Below are 19,376 nucleotides of genomic sequence, written 5' to 3'. Positions count from 1 at the left end.
TCTCTTGCACTGCTGGTGGGAATGCGAACTGGGGCAGCCACTCTGGAAAACAGTATGGAGGTTGCTCAAAAAACTAAGAAATAGAACTACCCGTGACCCAGCAAGTGCACTACTAGGCATTTATCCAAGGGATACAGGTGTGCCGTTTTGAAGGGATAACACGCACCCCCATGTTTACAGCAGCACTATCGACAATAGTCAAAGTATGGAAAGAGCCCAAACGTCCCTCGAGGGATGAATGGATAAAGAAGATGTGGTATATATACATAATGGAGTATTACTCGGCAATCAAAAAGAATGAAATCTTGCCATTTGCAACTACGTGGATGGAACTGGAGGGTATTATGCTAAGTGAAATTAGTCAGAGAAAGACAAACATCATATGACTTCGCTCATATGAGGACTTTCAGAGACAAAACAGATGACCATAAGAGCAGGGAAGCAAAAATAATATAAAAACAGGGAGGGGGACAAAACATAAGAGATTCTTAAATACGGAGAACAAACAGAGGGTTACTGGAGGGGTTGTGTGAAGGGGGATGGGCTACATGGGTCAGGGGCACTAAGGAATCTACTCCTGAAATCATTGTTGCAATATATGCTAACCAACTTGAATGTAAATTAAAAACATAAAAAGAAAGAAACCAGGATACTGGCTCCTCCAAAAATGAAACAGGCTTATAATATGCTCCAGCAATTCTCCTTCTGGTTATATTCCCAAAAGAAGTGAAAGCAGGGACTTGATGAGCTCTCTGTACCACCCCATCTTCATAGCACCATTCTTCACAATAGCCAAAGATGAAAAAACCCAAGTCCATCATTGGATGAATGGAGAAGCAAAAGGTAGTACATACATAGAACAGAGTATTATTCTACCTTATAAGGAAGACAGTTCTGACACCTGCTACAACATGGATGAACCGCGACGACATTATACTAAGTGAAATAAGGCTGTCACAAAAGGACAAACACTAAGGACTCTACCACATGATAGTCACATTCGTGGAGACAAAAAGCAGACCGGTGGTTGCCAGGGGCTGGGGGGTGGGGGTTGCGGGGAGGGAAAGATGGGAAATGGTGGTTTCATGGGTACAGAGTTTCAGTTTTGCAAGATGAAAACAGTTCTGGAGACGGAGGGTAGAGATACTTGCCCAAGAATGTGAATGGACTTAAGGACTGAATTGTGTGCTCAGAAAATGGTTAAGATGGTAAACTTTAGTTTACCAGCATTTGAAACAAAATCTACATTAAGTTTTATCCCTTAAGTGATGAGGCCGGAGTGAATACACAGATCCGTAAAGCGGTACGTTTAAGAGGTTTAAGAGGTTCATTAGGTGAAATAATAAGACATATGTTCCTACAGCAGGGTCCGTACCCCAGGGGACCACGGGTGCCCGAAAAGGAAAAAAAATACATGCAGGCTGAGTGGTGGTGGAGACCGAGGAAAGACAGAGACAGCACAGGGCTAGAGGTGGCCCGATGTTTTCAAGAGACGCTTCTAGCCTACATATGTACGTGAAATTTCCACCGTATTATCCACTGGCAATCAAAGGGCCACTGCTTTCAAATCATTTTCCCTAGCCACGCTTCTTATGTCATTATATAAATATCAACATATTGCTTCTCATTTGGATAAAATATTTCCTAAAACTTGACTATGAGGACATTTTCTACTGCCTCTCACTGTATAAACACTCAACATCAATGCACATTTAATAACACAATGGAGGGGTGCCTGGGGGCTGGGTTGGTTAAGCGTCTGACTCTTTATTTCAGCTCCGTTCATGATCTCACAGTTTGTGGGGTCGAGCCCCACCCCGGGCTCTGCATTGATAGCTCAGAGCCTGGAGCCTGCTTGGGATTCTCTCTCTCTCTCTCTCTCTCTCTCTCTCTCTCTCTCTCTCTGTCTCAATAAATAAATAAACTTAAAATAACACAATGGAGACAGCTTTTCCCCCAAAATGGATCAGTTCTGTACCAAAGTTGTTGGGCTATGCTGTGTGTCGATTGTGCTACCTTGGTCCCTTCACGCTGAATTCTATAAATAAGCAAAAAAAAATCAAAATATATTATTTCAGGCCAGTTTTCTCTTAACTTTATGACTGTTCTCTCAGTGATTTCACCTTGCAGAGTTCATGTCTGCATGAGTTCAGACCCTCACTGAGTTAATAAAAGGAAAACTACACAACTCTCAGTTCCCCCATTGTAAGGTATAAATCCACTTAGATAAATTTGTTTTCAAGGCTATTCCATGGTGTTAGTTCTTTGGAGAGCCCAGTGATTTGCCTTAATGTACTTTTAGACTTCAAGTATATTAAAGAAAATCCATGCTGGAGTGCCCGGGTGGCTCAGTCGCTTGAGCATCTGACTTTAGCTCAGGTCATGATCTCACGGTTTGTGAGTTCAAGCCCCGTGTCGGGCTCTGTGCTGACAGCTTGGACCCTGAAGCCTGCTTCGGAGTCTGTGTCTCCCTCTCTCTCTCTCTCTCTCTCTCTCTCTCTCTGCCCCTCCCCCACTCACGCTCTGTGTTTGTGCACTTTCCTCCAACAGAAAGGGAAAGTTCAGTCCAAAATCATCTTAGATGACAACCACATTTCTGATGGCCAACCCAGATCAACTGATGGTAGTGGCCTGATGAACGATTATGGCAAATGATTCTGAGACTCAACGGGAAACACAAAGTCATCAGCATGAGTATCTGCCCCGGGCTTCAGAAAAGGGAGCAGTGGCTCTATGCCAGTGAACTGCCATCTGTCTCTCGGCACTAATATCAAAAACGTAAATCCTATCTAAGAATCAAGAGTATTCTAAGACTTTCCTCAGAATGATCAACTCAAGAGGCCTTGGCAACTCAAAACACGACAGAGCTAATTAGTTCTGCTCCAACAGGCAAGAGAGTAAAATCCAGGCATACAGCTTTAGAATGTTCTAGAAATAAATTCTTAAAAATGAATGCAGTCACTTCATTCACCTGGTGCAGATGCATCAGGGAATTACGACAGACATTTAGCTAATCTGTTCTGTTATTAGGCTGTTAGAGTTCCTATTTATTTGCCATTACCTGTTTTCATGTTCACTATCTCATACAGAACAGAAACTTCCAGAGGGAAAACAACCTGTATAAATATCTATCTACACAAGTGTTTGAATGGCATCTGGGTTTGGGTTTAATATTTTGTAAATTGTTGCCTTCCTATAAAGTTTTAATTCTGTATTACCAGTATTTTCTGTCCTGAAGGAGACAAAATACACTGCTCTGTACTTAGAGTTAATCAACAGAGAACCAACTGAGGCCCCTGTGGCAGGGTCGAGTTTCCAGAGCATAAAGGATTTTGAGTCAGACACTCACCATCGCAAAGCTGCTCTGGCTGCTTTGGTTCATTTTCTGTAAATACCCAATACAATTCAAAGTTTCATAATTGACAGAAAAAAGGCTACAAATAATCCATAGTGGAAAAGAGTCACTCTGAAAGAAGATGAAGCTCTAATTTCCAGCACATATCTTGACACAGTTGACGGAATCTTTTTTGTATTTATTTTATTTCTTCTTTTCATATTGACTTATTTTGAGAGAGAGAGAGAGAAAGCACGAGGAGGGAGGAGCAGAAAGAGAGGAAGAGAGTGAGAATCCCAACCAGGCTCTGCACTGCCAGCACGGAGCCTGCTATGGGGCTCGAAATCACAAACCATGAGATCGTGGCCTGAGCCAAACTCGGACGCTTAACCGACTAAGCCGCCCAGGCGCCGCCCAAGTGGGTAAAATCTTGACCGAGTGAGAATAGGACAGTGTGTCATTTCCAAAAAGCTAACAGCATCATGTGAAATTACGTATGTTTTAGCCATGAAAGGCAAGCTAGAGCAGACCTCGCCACAGCCCTGGGCTCACCCTACCAGCCCATGTGATGGGCAAGTAAAAAGAGAAGGACCTCTTGTCGGATGCAAAGTTCTGTCACCGTGGGCTGTGAGCAAGGAGGATAACTCACTGAACCCACAGTGAAGACCCCGCCCAGGAGTGGTCATCCTTTCCATGATGTTCAGTCGTACCGGGTCTGACAGTAACACCTGCACGAAGGAGAAAGTAGCAGCCCCCAACGAGGGGGAAACGGGTGCAGCAAACATTTGGGGTAAAAGTCTAGGGATGTTGTTTTGTTGGTTCAGACCTGTCAGTGACATCATCTGCTCTCCCAGGGATCAAACACTTAGCCCTTTCAGGTCTAGACCAACCATCGCCTCTTTAGGGAGCCTTACCTTAACCCTAACCTGAATCCTCAACCTTGCCCTGACCTTGGCCCTCTAGTATGAAACTGCACTTCTGTGCCATAATCTCTTATCACACCTGACATTCATCATGGCCTCCAACTTAGCTGATTAATTGATTTGGTCTTCCCCCATCCACTCCCACCCCCCCCCCATAATAATGAAGTCCTTTGAGGGGATGAGACTGTGTTTGCCTCGTTCAGCCCTGCATCTTCAGCGCCTAGAACAGTACCTGGCACACAGCAGTTAAGTCTGGAGGGAATGGGAATGAACGAATTCATTCGGAGGGCGATTCCTTCTACTACTCTCGTGACAGGATATTTACCAGAACTCCAAGCCTGCACAGAGACCGGTATATTCCATCAACCCAAAAAGCTCCACTTGTATTAAGCTTTTTAATAAATGTTTCATTATCAACTGATGTTGGGTAACGTATTTATTGCTCTGTGATAAGTTGTGCGGGCAGCTTCCAGGCACTGGGTACAGACCATTAAATCAGTAATGGCAGCCAGTCCTGACACAGCCTTGTTAGAGGCCCTCTTTAGAGGCTCCTCCTGCTGAGGATGGGGCACATTTTATCTGCCTGCACCCTCCCATCTGGGTTTCCCCCAGTCATTTCATAATGGAACGATCGACTCGTATCACCTTTACGAAACTGCGATCGGCAAGTTGACAACGAAGCCCGTCAACTCCAGCAAAGAAAGGAGCCCGCATAAACTGATCGCTGAAACTATCCACCAAGGGCTCCAGGGCTCCCAAACTGGGCATGACTGCAGGTCTACAAGGCCAGCTACTGTTCCCTCCTCCCATCAACATTTGGATTTCAGTAAGCTGAGATCGCTTTTGGTCCTGAGACAGCTAGCGTCCCCAAGAGAAGAAAAGACAACAGCGGAGACCTTCAAGACATATGCACAAGCAACGATTTACGTGTATTCCATCACCTGCAAACTAATTCAAATGTCTAAAGCAAATGTGGAAAACTGCCGTGAGTGAAATAAAACGAATCGTATATATACACACAACCAAGCCTGTGTGTTAAGAAAGTTTTGGTTTTTTTTTAAACACAGATTAAAGGTTCATTAATGGTTCATTTGAAGACGATGTCTCTCAACCTGTTATGACACATCAAAGTGACATGTGCCCAGATCACTGAACTTTTTATCTCAATGCCCAAAGGGGTTACCCACTATCAGGAAGTAGTCAGCGCGCATTAGCGTTTATATGGCATTCCATTACAGCCGCATCTCTCAAATGAAAAGGTAAAGCACACTATTATCCATATTAAAACCATCTATCTTTTAAAAAGGTTGTATCGATTTCTTTTTCCCCCACGTCTTGGATCCCGTCAATGTCAGCGCCAGCTCGATGAAGCATACCCTGTCTCAGCACAGCTTCGATGGATAGCTCCCAAATGAACTCACCCAACGGTCTGGGGTCTCTCATGGCGTGCACTTGGCAGCTCATTTCATAGACTACCAGCCAGAAAAAGGCGTGGAGCGATCAGAAACATCCGAAACAAACCTCCCCGTGGAGCTAAAATGATGCAAGTGCGTTTTTAAAAATTTTTTTTTTTCAACGTTTATTTATTTTTGGGACAGAGAGAGACAGAGCATGAACGGGGGAGGGTCAGAGAGAGAGGGAGACACAGAATCGGAAACAGGCTCCAGGCTCTGAGCCATCAGCCCAGAGCCCGACGCGGGGCTCGAACTCCCGGACCGCGAGATCGTGACCTGGCTGAAGTCGGACGCTTAACCGACTGCGCCACCCAGGCGCCCCTGCAAGTGCGTTTTTAAATACGGGGCAATCGTTAGGGTCAGCAAACATGACACGTCTTAGTTCTTTAGAGCTAACACGAGCCTCCCGCCATCGAGGTTTACCAAAACAACAGCAGGCGGGGCGTCACCTATCAAACTGCGGGTATGTTGTCGCTGAATCCTCATTACCCTATCAGGTAGATACTATCAGAAGCTTTATTTCACAGATGGGCAAACTGAGGCACAGGAAGCTTAAGTGACTTGCCCAACGTCACACGGTTCACAGGTACCAGAGCCACGCGCAGGCCTAGCAGCCCAACTTTACGTTGTCATTCTTTATGCCACCTTGTCCCTCCCTCGGTCTCTGTCACCCAGCTTCCTGCTTCACAGACGTCGTTCCTAAAAGGGGCAGCACAGTAAAGGGCCTGCCGGCAAAATTCCAGGAGGCCAGGGGGTGTGGGCGGAACAGACATAAACAGTGCCCTTCTCTCCCCAGCGACCTCAGCCTGACTTTGAGGGTCACTTCCTCCCCAGACCCAAGCCACATTTTCCCTCCGCTTCTCAGTCCAAACAGAACTCGCCCTCCCACTTTAAAACCCTCTCTGCTCCCAAGAGGGAGCCTCTAATAATCTTTTCAGAAAGATCTATCTCGACTCTCCACGGAGCTATACTTTTTTGAAAGCAGGAACTGCTTTTGTTTTCTCTATGGCTCCATCGAAACACGAAATCCTGGCTAATCAATACTTTTTTTTCCCCTCTCTTTTTAAGCAATCAGAAACGTAGGCTATGAACCCAACGAAGCCATTGATTAGGTGTCACCTTCCAAAGTCAACCTTCCGAGGTATTAATTCATCCACATATACTTAGGAAACACGGTCTGGTTTCCCCAAGGAGCGGCGGGGCTCTCATCGAATGATACTGGAATCACCAAGAAAATGCAATCAATGCGTGCATGCCCAAGACCAGCTTTCTCACGTCAAGATTTACTTTAAAATGCAAAAGGGAAGAACGCCTTAAAAGTGAAAGTAAAAATCTAAAGTTAAGAAAAGAAAAAAGAAAAAGGAGGGGGTAGCGTCTCAACTCTAAAAATAACAGCCTCAGGTTGAGTAAAACGGACCGGACCGAGAGGTCAGCTTTCTTGCTCCCTGGAATGTGTCTCCAGTTAATTTCCGAAATGCTGCAATTTACTACCAGCTCCTATGCATGCTGTCTGTCCTATCTTTTCTCATTCTTCTGGACAGAAGGCAGCATAGAACCAAACAGCAACAGCACAGAGAGGTCTGATCTCTGGGCAAAAGCTGCCGTCACACTGGAGGCACTCGCTTATCCAAATGTCTGCTGCAGGCTTACCTATGGCCAAGTAGCCAGCCTCCTCCTTTTCCTTGAAGAATAGGAATGTATTTACGATCCGTTATATACAAGGCACGCTTCAGGGACCGTTACTCATACTCACATCACCCCCACTGACGTGCGTGCAACTCCATTTTACAAGTGAGAAACCAGAGCTCTGGAGACACTTGACGTCCTAAAAATGGCAGAGCTGATATCTGAGCCTGGGATGTGTCTGAGTCCAAAATCGGGGCCCTTCCCAATAACTGAGTCACGGTGAGTCAAGGGAGTCATAGTGTGAAACTCCATCATTGCTGTACTGGGGTGGGAGCTTCTTAAGTGGTCCCACCCCTTGCCTACCCACACCCGCAATGGTCTCCAGGGAGGCTTACTGAGTGGAGAGAAGAACTTGGACACTTTCCTCTCGGTTATCATTGATTTGTTTTTAATTTTTTTAATGTTTATTTTTGAGAGAAAGAGACAGAGACAGAGTGCGAGAAGGGGGAGAGGCAGAGAGAGAGCAGGGGACACGGAATCTGAGCTGTCAGCAAAGAACCTGACATGGGGGCTCGAACTCACGAACCATGAGATCACGACCTGGGCCAAAGTCAGACGCTTAACCAACCGAGCCACCCAGGCGCCCCTCTTCTCTGGTATCCCTTCAAGCAGCATGCATTGTAGGGCTAGTTCTGATCCCAAATGGAGAAGATGCTTGGCTCATAACACCTGAAACTAAATACCAAGAGTTTTTTAAAAGCTTTAACAAGTTAAGCCGATTACAAGTATTTTTAGTATTCTCATGGCCAAGGATGAGCTTTTTTAAGTGACATTTTAGGGACCAAAGAAAAAGGCCTGTAATTGCACCATCCAATTAACCCTGGCAAGATCTGTCTCAAGGTATGCCTTTAGGAAACTGTAATTGTTCAGAGGCACACAATGAAAAGTGACCCAGCCTAGACTAGACCATCTTCATAAGGGAACAACTAGTAAGTTTCTAATGCTGATTTCCAGGAAAAAAAAAAAATATTCATAGACCAGCACATAGTGCAAATATACATATGGACGTAAAAGCAGTTTTGCTCTATAGTATTTCATACATGCCTTATCAAGAAATGTTAAAAGCAGCAATAAAACCAAAGATTTATAAGCACTAAGACAGTTAACTTTAACCCACAGCCACTAGCAAAAAACAACAACAACAAAACAACAGAAAATTTCATAACCGGGGGCTGGTCTTCTATCTGGCCAGATTCAGGATGTTACTACAAACCAGAGAAACCACCAAAATCATACCAACAAGACACCCAGCACTGCTCAGCAAAATTTATATCAAAAAATAGTTTAGGGGGCACCTGGGTGGCTCAGTCAGTTAGCGTCTAGCTTTGGCTCAGGTCACGATCACGGTTCGTGGGTTCGAGCCCCGCATCGGGCTCTGTGCTGACAGTTCAGAGCCTGGAGCCTGCTTCAGAGTCTGTGTCTCCCTCTCTCTTTCTTTGCCCTTCTCCTGCTCATGCTCTGTCCCTCTCTCTCTCTCTCAAAAATAAACATTAAAAACATAGTTTAACAACAACAAAAACAGCTCATCATGCATTGCATATCATGAAATGACTGACTTCGAATTGGAATGGATACAGACAACACTGATGAGTGCTTTACTCAAAGGTGCGTGAGGCTGTGGGTGGGACAGGAGGGTACAGGTGCTGGGCAACTTTGGTTATGCCCTGCAGCTTTAGCGGAAAGGCAAAATACAGCCCTAAAGGAAGTATAATGAACAGAGCCTGAAATATGTTATTTTTCTACTTCCTTCTGTGTTCCAAGAGAACACAGACTATCTAGATTAAAGGAAGGTTCCTAAGAGGTATCTCAGAAGTCCCCATGGGGACAGGCAGACTATTCAGCAAGAGTAACTCTAGCTCCTGCAAGCCCCCATCAACCAGAATATCAACCGCGTCTGTGCACCGTGGACCCCTGAAAGATCTCATTGGGGCCTAATGCTGACACATGAACCACTAGCAGAAAAGCACCCAGGTCCAATCAACAGCACCGCAAGAATTTTATCTGGGCTTTAAAATGTCAACATCTGTATATATTTAAAAGCTGACATCAATTCAAAAACATAAAACACAGTGAAGTCATTCTCAGGGGTTTGTTCTCATGTGGAATTAACCGTAGGGTTTACACGTAAGGGACTGCTTGCTTTGCTACACAAATTTACTAAAACAATGATGTGTTTAAGGCATCACTTGGGTCAGATGAAAGAGAGAGACCTTTCCACGGTGTCTAGCTTCGTGTATGCACAATCTCCTGGCAGGAAATTGCTCTAAAGTGTCTCATTTATCAAGATCCTGCCAAATCCGTCTCCAGAACAGGGTTTAGCAGGATTCCAAAGCTTTATCGATGTGGCTTTTAAAGCAGCCTCTGGGGCGAAGCATTGCAACTCTGCACTCAGCCTGGGAAAGCACAAAGCAGTTGCTTCCAAACCCACAACACACAGAAATACCTGGAATGGTAGATGTCTTGGGTCTTGGAGACTCTCTAGTTTTGGGGTGAAACAATTTCGCCGGAAACTAAGTCAGAGTGGAATGGTTAAAATAGCCCTGGCTCTTGGGATGGAATAGTAGCGGGAAAAAACTAAATTTCCAACCAACGAGGTGACCCTATACAACTTACTCTCTGATTGTCAGTGTTCTCATCTATATAATGGGGACGTCTCCTAGCCAGCAGGGTTCCTGAGAATGAGATATGATGCTGTCACCCAGCAGCTCAGCGTGTCAGGTAGCTGGCACTTGTTGGAATGTTCTATAAACCAGGGAAAACGAAAAACTTCCACTAAAAGAGAAAACATCGATGAAAAGGCACATATTGGCAATGAACACAAAAACGAAGCCATCAATTATTGACTTACAATCTTTTTTCTTAAGTGTATCTATTTGGAGAGAGACAGAGAGAGTGTGAGTGGGAGAGGGGCAGAGATAATCGGGGAGAGGAAGAGAGAGAGAGGGAGAGAGAGAATCCCAAGCAGGCTCCACACGAATAGTACAGAGCCTGATGCAGGGCTCGATCCCACAAACCATGAGATCATGACCTGGGCCGAACCCAAGAGTCAGATGCCTAACCGACTGGGCCACCCAGGCGCCCCACGCATTGACTTATAATCTTAAGTTCATGGTGATAAAGGCAGAAATTGATACAAAGCGGAAAGTCAGAAAGGAAGTAGTTAATAAAACAACCATATACCAATCTGTTATTAATGACCAGGGCCGCACCTACATGTTCAAACTCTTTTTGTTTAATCACATAAATAGTTCACGATGTTTAGAAACAATTCATCATGTACCTTCTCCGTTCTGCCATGTCTTCTGGTTCAAATATTAACAGAAGAAACTTCCTGAGAACCTTCTTTCTCCTTCCTTCCTAAAGCTACGTGTTTTGGGGGCGCCTGGGTGGCTCAGTCAGTTAAGCATCCGACTCTTGGTTGTGGCTCAGGTCATGATCTCACAGTTTGAGAGTTTGAGCCCCTCGCAGGGTTCTGTACTGACAGTGCAGAGCCTGCTTGGGATTCCCTCTCCCTCTCTCTCTCTCTCTCTCTCTCTCTTTCCCTCTCCCCACTCACACTGTCTCTGTGTCTCTCAAAATGAATAAATAAAATTAAAAAAAAAAAAAAAGCTAAATGTTTCTGTGCCAGCTCAAACAGACCTAAGAGAATGAAAGAAATACCAGAGAAATTCTGCCTGTTTAGACAGGCCTGAAAGTGCTGAAAGCGACTTCCTCCCAAGATTCCTCCAAGAATCACCAACACTCAACTATGTTGGAAGAAAGTGCACGGCAAACATACCAAAGAGGAAATACGGATGGAGAGCAGCACAAAGACTTCGAGAAAGGATGGAGACAGTTCACGATAGGGCCTCTTCCAGCAACAGACAAGAATCCCTGTCCAAGTGAAGCCTGTCAGTGGGATGACAAACAAAGACAGACAGGTCTGCCAGAGAGACAGACAGGGAAGGTACGCAAGCCTGCAGGACCTCTGGGCCCCGCCTTACTCAGGAGGAAGCAACAGGAGGTGGAAGACTGATCCCAAAGGCCATTTTCAGACTAGAAACCTAGGAACCCGCATGTACAATAATTATGGAATGTTTTACATTAGTCAAGACAGTGAGAGCAATGATGTTGGTTACTGTGGTCTCGGTAATATAGAGTCCTTTTCTTTTCTTTTCTTTTTTCCTTTTTAATGTTTATTTTTGAGAGAGAGAGAGAGAGAGAGAGAGAGAGAGAGAGAAAAAGAGAGAGAGAGGAAGAGGGGCAGAGAGAGGGAGAGAGAGGATCCTAAGCAGGCTCTGTGGTGACAGCAGAGAGCCCGATGCGGGGCTCGAACTCACGAATCTTGAGATTGTGACCTGAGTCAAAGTTGGACACTTACCCGACTGAGTCACTCAGGCGCCCCTAGAGACCTTTTCTGATATACTAAGTTCTCAGACTAGACCCCAACATCTTTCATAATGTCTAAAATAGTCCCCTTCCGACCACCACCAAAAAATAAATAAATAAAACCCAAATTATTACATTATCACCGCAATCATTATTTTTGTTCGGTCTGGTTTTTGTTTTATTTATGTAGCGCCACCTTGCTCGCATCTTGGATCCCAACACGGTGACAGTCACACAGGTAGGTTCGATACTTTCTTTTTCTAGTTTTCCTGATCAGGTCACAACCTCCCGTGAAGATTTCTGACTTTTAATGGACACAGTTGCTCGTAACCTTGCAGTTCCTCAAAAGCATTCATCCAGCAACTTCTGAAAACAACCTCTTTGTTCTTTCCAAACTTGGCTCCAGGCTGGGGCCCCGGCCCAGAGGGATCTCTGCCCGCCACTGGCTAACGCCAGCTGACCATTCCTGCTAAGTGTAAACAGCCCTATCTCTGGAGGCCGCCCCTCAGTACTTGGCTAGCACCTTGTGCAAACAGCACGCTTTACTGTAGTCACTTGCTAAGCTATCCGACTTTGCATCTTTGTAAACTCTCAGGGGCCAGGGAGCTACCTGGCCTGTTGTCTGATTCACAACAAAAACCTTAGCACATACTGCCTGTAATATAGGCTCAACTACTAGCCTTTGGATAAAAAGAACACATACTTATTCATGTCAACCACTTTGGAACACATGCTTTAAACAAGCCTTTGGCTCCACTCTGACCACCTAATCCCACCTGATATTCTGCACAGACATTAATCGTATAATATTGGCATCAGCAGCATCTACCAAACAGCATTGGCCAACCTGTATGACCTAGCAAATGATACAATGAGTTAATCTGTAATAAACATGATATATATATATATGTGATAGATGAGTGCTTTTAACAAGAGAAAATAACTAAGGGGATAGATGGTAAGCATTTTACCTTATGACAATTACATGGACTCAAATTCTGAAAGCAAGCTTTTCAGCAAGCCCCTTGTCACTCTCCTGCCCTTGTTTGCTGTTCCACCCCACAGCCCTCCTCCCACGGGCCAGGCTGTCAAACACGTGAAAGGCCAAAGTGAGCAGAGAATTTATCTCCACCCTCTAAAGAAGGAGCGGAAGTAAACCTTTTTCACCTTTCCCATCCAAGGAACTGGAATTTGTTCCTATCCTGCGTTTGCCAGGAGAAATGTCCACGTTTCCTTTGCGACCTGCTTCTCGCTTATGCCCTCTCCTTGGGAGAGACGGCGTTATTCAATTGTTGATATTACTCAGCCCCTTGAATTATTCAGTTGTTATATCAGCTGCATTATTCAATGCACTCAAACCTCTACCCTGGAGTCAGCCAGACATTTCAAACTCACAGTGTCCACAAAACTCATTATTATTCTTTGAAAACAATCTAGTCCTGACTCGCGACGCTGGCACCAACCTAGGGGCCCAAGGCACAAACCTCAGCCCCCATACTCCCTTTCTCCCATCACCCACATCCACCTGGTCACCTCTGCCACGTCCAAGATACCTCCCCAGCCTTCAAACACCCCTGCTTCCCTATTGCCTTCAGCCAAGCCCTGCAATCTCTCTCCTGAACTAATATAACTTCTTAACTCCATTCGCACTGACTCACTGCCAGAATTAGGGCAGCTGACTCCATTCAGCCAAGGTACTGCACAGCGAGTTTGTCCCTATCCCTCTGTGGGGATCACACCTGTCCAGCGACCATCGTATTTCCTTCCAGTGCCTGATATCAACACTTAGCGCAACGAGGCAGGCAGCAAATGACCATGTGAATGAACGAATGCATGGCTGAGATGGCCTGCCATAGACTCAAGTTAACATTGGTCTACGCATTTGTCTCCGGACGGGAACCGAACACACGGTAACCTGAGGTCCGCACCCAAAGGCAAACCATCGTTCGATACACTCACACATGGACTCACATCTATAGCTGTGTGGTTTGTTTGGTTTTTTTCATGCTGCCTGAAATGATGGAGGTATTCCATGATAAGAGGCACAAAATTGCAGGTGCGCCTGGGTGGGTCAGTCAGTTAAGCATCCAACTCTTGATTTCTCCTCGGGTCACGATCTCACGGTTCGGTTCATGGGTTCAAGCCCTGCATCAGGCTCTGTGCTGACAGTGCAGGGCCTGCTTGGGATTCTCCCTCTCTCTCTCTCTCTCTCTCTCTGCCCCTCCCCTGCTCACGCTCGCTCGTTCTCTCTCTCCAATTAAATAAACTTTTTAAAAAATGTACAAAATTATGGGGAATAATTGTTTTCAGGAAAAAAACCAACCAAACAAACAACCGTGACCTTGCAAAGCAAGCATAGGTTTTCTAGATGCCTTCCAGGACATGATGGACAAACACACCATCATCTTTAAGCCCTCTGTGTCCTGGGCAGGGAACTGGCCTTTGGAAGAAAGGCCTCCGTGCTAATAGATGAAGCTCACATTCCAAAACAAGGCCACCTTCCACAGTCACCCACAGGAGAAATCCATATGAGCCCATAATCATGCCAGGGAAAGAGGCATCTTCCGTGTTACTCGTCGTATATATGCAATCGTGCCCACTTGCTTAGGAAACCTTAGAAATTCACACTAGGAGGGACTGACACAATTCTTCCTCTGTCCTCCGGCAATGTGTCCCTAAAGAAAAGCCTGTTGACCCCAAGTGATGAGCAAATCACCGTGGGTTGTTAAACAGGGCCATTCCAGGTAGCCTTCCAGCCTCTCCGACAATGCCCGCCCACAGCAAGGACACGGATGCAAACTCTCCCGGGCAGGAAGAGAGGGAAGGCGCCTGAATCCTGGCTGAACCGCCTTCCAGCTGTGTGCCCTGGGACATTACCCTGGTGTCTCTGGGCCTCGGTTTTCTCAAATTAAATGGAAGTGTCAACAGGCCCGCTTTGTGGGGTTGTATTCAGGATTAAAAGAGTTCGTATTTCTTAGCACAACGCCTGAGTACAATCTAGGTGCTCAATAAATGTCAGTGATCATACTATAAATGATACCTCTATGCCAATCCTAATATATGAGCTTATATGCTCCCCTTATTCCGTCTATGCCCTAACAGTGCTCGTAAATACGAAGAGCGGTGGTTCTCAAACTTTGGCATAGACCAGAATCATCAGGAGGGCAGACTGCTATGCTCCAGACATAGAGTTTCTGATTCAGGGGGGCCCGGGATGGGGCCTGAGGATATGCATTTCTAAGAAGTTAATCCCAGCGGGTGCGTTCAGCTGGTCGGGAAGGACACGTTGAGAAGCACTAACCAAGGGGGCCTCACGGCAACCATGGAGGAAGCGTGTAGGTCCAAACCTCCAGGCCTTCTACAGCCTTCCACCCTGGACCCTTTCATCTCACTAACTCCACCAACAATTCCAAACTCAGTTCAAGCAATCAGGAGCCCTCCAGGCTCTAGGCCAGCACCCACGACACTGTGCTGTCATAATGAAACCAGCTCCATGACACCAGGAGCTCGGTGACAAATAGGACCTCACCAGAGTCAGTGCTTGGGACAGAGAAAACCCTCAGTAAATGGTGACTGGGAGAGCCAAGCAAACTGAAAGGTCTTGGAGTCCAGCTCTGGGCCTTCCTCTTGGGACTGATCACTAGGTATGAAATGCCGAGTCCCCGATAAGCCCAGTATCCCTCCCACCCCAGCCACCGGCCTCAACTCCACTCAGCCAACCATGAGTCCTTTGCCTCCCTCCAACCACAACTTGGTCTCTTACTCTATGAAGGTAGTGAAGTTTCAACTTCCTGCCTCTTACTGGCCCCTATGAGGGCTACGAGCTGCTAGGAGATGCTAAGTGTTCTCAGGGAGAGAGGGTTGCAATCAGGAAGCATTTTTGCATAAGTATTTCTGGTAAACTGCCCAAAAAGATCTCAGCAGAGAGATGGGAGCCAAGATGGCGGAACAGCATGGAAGTTTTTTGTGTGTCTCGTGTCCATGAAATACAGCCAGACCAACACTAAACCATCCTACACACCTAGAACACTGATTGGAGGATTTATACAACAATCTGCACAATATGAACCACAAAATTCAGCAGGTACACAGCGCGGAGAGGTGAATTTGGGGAGCGAGGAGCCACAGAGGGTAGGGATCTGCTTTTGTGCGCGGAGAGAGGATGGAGACTGGGGATGGGGGGGCGGAGAATAGGGAAAAGTGCCCCTCCCCAAAAGCAGCTGGAGAGGAAGTGGAAAATTGGAGAGATCTCAGCGAAGACAGGAACCTCCAGCAAATGGTTATCATTTCTTTTTCCATTCTAAATAAGCATCCACTTTCCTAACAAGTTTTGCATTATTCTTCCTAAAAAGCATCCCCAGATCGAAAATTGAGATCTGCCCATTTCACATCTCATGCAGACTCTGCTCCTGGGCTCTTTGGCTTTTCTGGCAATTTCTCTAATTCAACACTCTCTGCCTCTTCATTAGAGCATCTCACCAAGCCACGCACACATTCTAGGCAGGATTTCAAATACTCCTAAATTCTACAAACACATTCTAGGCAGGATTTCAAATACTCCTAAAGAGGACTTCAAGGTGTGCTGTCAGCCTATCAGTTTCACTGTCAAATGAAGATAGAGAAAATAAAAACTGTGCCAGGCACAACCCAGGCAGAAGATCCCACCTGACTGTCTCAACACAGGCAAAAAGCCTCTCTTAAACACACACACATACCCACACAACAACAACAACAACAACAACAACAACAACAACAACAAAACCCACTACTTTATTTTCAACACCTTTAGATAATTTAAACACGAAACCCCTCAATTTCTGTGTGTAATTACTCACAATCAAAAGGAAGGTTTTAAGAAAGCAAGTTTTGAAATATTACTTAAAATTCAAAGGCCTATTGTCATTCTCATCCTCTACAGTATAACTGCAGTTTGAAAATCACTTTTGTGGTTTACAGGAACTTAAAGAAATTATGAGCTGTTATGGATCATTCTTACTCAAAGGCTAAACTTGGGATATTAGGATTTCTTCCCAAACAAGCACACTGCAGTACTCTACACTTACAGAGATTTAAGGAAAAATGGGTACATCTTTTAAAGTAAATGTCGGGGCGCCTGGGTGGCGCAGTCGGTTAAGCGTCCGACTTCAGCCAGGTCACGATCTCGCGGTCCGTGAGTTCGAGCCCCGCGTCGGGCTCTGGGCTGATGGCTCGGAGCCTGGAGCCTGTTTCCGGTTCTGTGTCTCCCTCTCTCTCTGCCCCTCCCCCGTTCATGCTCTGTCTCTCTCTGTCCCAAAAATAAATAAACGTTGAAAAAAAAATTTTTTTTAATAAAAAAATAAAATAAAATAAAGTAAATGTTATGTATATTCATGTATGATTATAGATTTATACACACAAAGTCCTTTCTAGGTGACGACGATGGATTCCATTCATCTGTAAGATATGAAATCCAGCTGCAAAAATGTTAAAAGCTATGAATAATATGAAAACTGGCTGTCACCTCAACGCGTAATACACAAGGAATGCCTACAAAGTTTTACTGACTTGTCCCAGTCGGATATGTTGGGTCCTTAAAAATATGTTAAGGAAGACACATAATAAATTCTGTATTAAAAAAAAAAAAAAAAAGAAAGAAGCTGTTCATCTTCTTGTCCCAGACTGACCATGGTTCAACCACACAAAGAGAATAAAAGCAACACTCATACACGACAGTGACCTTCAGTCCCAGGATGTGGATTGTTCTACGAATATAAATTTGAGTTATTTTCCATTCCATTCAATCTGCCAGATTTACACTGTTGGCCTCACAGCACTGTGGAGTACTGAAAAAGTAGGCGTTTTGCCCTCGGACATAGTTACCTGCCACTCTCAGGTGCTCTAACAACCTTAAACAAACTGCTGAATTCTTCCCTGCCTGTACTGGGGGGGGGGGGGGGGGGGGGGAAGAATACCTATGGTGTGTATTTTATGCAGCAAGATAAAGTGCCCAGCATGGTGCATGGCGCAGAATGCATCCTTAACAATCTTATTTTAAAGAACAGGTTTGATTGTCCCTGTCGGGTGGGTGGCAGGCCAGGCTAATGACAGTCTTCAGAGATTTGCATTCTCCCTGCACTTAAATGCTTATTAGCAGAGATTAAAGAGGCGTCCCTGTGCCATTGCCCTTTCTAAACACCCACCTGTGAGGAACGAGTGCCCTAAAATGCCCCCTTCGTCCCAATACCCGTGCTAGCAAAAGCACACCAACCTGGCTCCCGCAGAGGTTCGCCCTTAACAGGCAGACAACAAATACTTATTGAATTCAAATGCTGCTGACCCAAACAAAAAATGAACGCTAATGGAAACCATAATCCATAGACCTGTCTGCCTGAAGTTCCGCTTCTCGGGAAGCAGGTTTTGTAAAGTTCTAGGGTTCACCTGGAAGCTGTCTGGTAGCCGTAAGTGGCCCTTGCCGAGGTAACTTCCAGCGCACACTCAACGTAAGGACCCACACGCCGCCGAAACCCTCAGACACCGCACACAAGTTCGTTAAGATGTTTTCACCCCTGTAAGGAAACGCAACCATCTCTAAAAGCCATCAGCGCCCCCAATTTGCCTAACAAATGGACAGAGCGCTGGGGAACTAACTGCTGAAGCAATCGCCTCTCAAGTTCACCATCACCGTATTTTATTTTTTTTTTTTAACGTGCGAGAGACCCCTCTGTAACCCAGAGAAGTCTTCTAAAGCTTTCAGCTGTCGTGCAGCTGCGCTAGGCACCAAAGCAGAACCTCCAGGTCTCCACGGAGGGAGCGCGTCAAACCCCACCCAAATGAGGGGCTGACCTCTGCAGAAAGAGCCCGGGAGGTGGCGGTGACCGACTCCACTGCGCCCAAAGGGGGCCAAAGGTGTGCCTTTTCAGAAGCCAAGAATTCCCGAGGCAGGCTGCCCGCCCCTCGTGCGCTCTCCAGGACTAGCCGCCGCGGATTGCTGCCTCCCGTCCTTGCCACACCTTCTGGGTCCCGGGAAGGAGTTTCCCTGGATTCCCATCCTGAGCCCTCAGGGTCCCCAGCCCCTCTCACCTCGGTGGGGAGCACAGACGCCCACCCCGGGAGAGAGCAGGCGGCGCCCCCGCGCCCCTCCCGCGCGCGCTGCCAGGTGCGCCCCGCACCGCCCCTCACCTGTCCGAGGTTGCGTCCCCGGGGGCTGCCGAGGGGTCAAGGCGCGCCCCTCGCTTGCCGGGACCCGCCGCGGCTGCCACTCGCAGGCGCAAGAGCAGCCGGGACGCGGCGGGGGCGAGGGCACCTCCGGGGCCGTGCGACTTCCTTGGCCCCCGCCCGCCAGCCCCGCCTCCAGGGGGCGGAGGTGGCCGCGCGTCACCTTGGAGCCACCTCCCACCTAAGCGCGGGCGCGGCCCCTGGTGGCTCTGGCGGCTGCTGCCTCTGGGCACCCGCGGGGCGAAGAGGAAGAGATCACGCTGAGCTGCCTCGTCTGGCCCGGCTGCCAAGAAAACGAAGATGCGTCCCAGCAGCGTGGCGGTGACTGGGCGCGGAGTTCACCCGCGTTTTAGTGCGAAGTGAGGCAAGGAGACAGCTGTGACTTGCGAACTTGTCATCGCAGAGTACCGTGTCTTC

General features: G+C 46.6%; 1 protein-coding gene across 3 annotated transcripts in view; it reads right to left on the bottom strand.

The window, feature by feature from the left end:
• The window catches only part of MCTP2 (multiple C2 and transmembrane domain containing 2), a 239,124-nt gene extending 220,057 nt beyond the window's left edge, over nt 1-19,067 (bottom strand). For 2 of the 3 annotated variants that reach the window (XM_047862403.1, XM_047862406.1), the window contains exon 1: nt 18,924-19,067. The gene's annotated coding sequence lies outside the window, so the exon portion shown is untranslated. Of the gene's footprint in view, nt 1-7,361; nt 7,440-18,923 lie in introns of those variants that run through there. The other variant, XM_047862404.1, reaches the window with a different exon arrangement.
• Between the last annotated feature and the right edge of the window lie 309 nt (nt 19,068-19,376).

Source organism: Prionailurus viverrinus, chromosome B3 (genome assembly GCF_022837055.1).
Source record: "Prionailurus viverrinus isolate Anna chromosome B3, UM_Priviv_1.0, whole genome shotgun sequence".
Lineage (NCBI taxonomy): Eukaryota > Metazoa > Chordata > Mammalia > Carnivora > Felidae > Prionailurus > Prionailurus viverrinus.
Note: the sequence above shows the minus strand (reverse complement) of the source record. Positions and strands in the feature narration are given on the sequence as shown.